Source organism: Microtus ochrogaster, unplaced genomic scaffold (assembly GCF_000317375.1).
Source record: "Microtus ochrogaster isolate Prairie Vole_2 unplaced genomic scaffold, MicOch1.0 UNK8, whole genome shotgun sequence".
NCBI lineage: Eukaryota > Metazoa > Chordata > Mammalia > Rodentia > Cricetidae > Microtus > Microtus ochrogaster.
Genome location: NW_004949106.1, coordinates 1 through 401, shown reverse-complemented (window position 1 = coordinate 401; position 401 = coordinate 1).

Here is a 401-nt window from a genome sequence, read left to right as displayed (position 1 = left end):
GTAAGATATGACGATGACTTTTTCTTCGGAGAGGGAGCTTTCTGGTAAGACGTGAAACCGCGGTTTCAAGTCCTTTTCCAAGGTCAGGCATTTCTTAGGTAAGCAAGGGTCTCCATTCATTCCCATTTGAGGAACTCTCTGGCCCTGACATTAACATCTGACTGGTGCCTATTGTCAAGGCCAATGGGACACTCCTCAGCCCCTCCCTGCTCTGACCGATTTGCCTTGACCTGAGAAGCCACACCCCACCCTAGTTCACAAGCCCCTCTTAATCTATCTGTCTATCTATCTATCTATCTATCTATCTATCTATCTATCTATCTATATCTATCTATCTAACTAAATAACTAACTAACTGTACAGAATAAAATGTGGAATCTCTTCTCAATGAAATGCTGTTG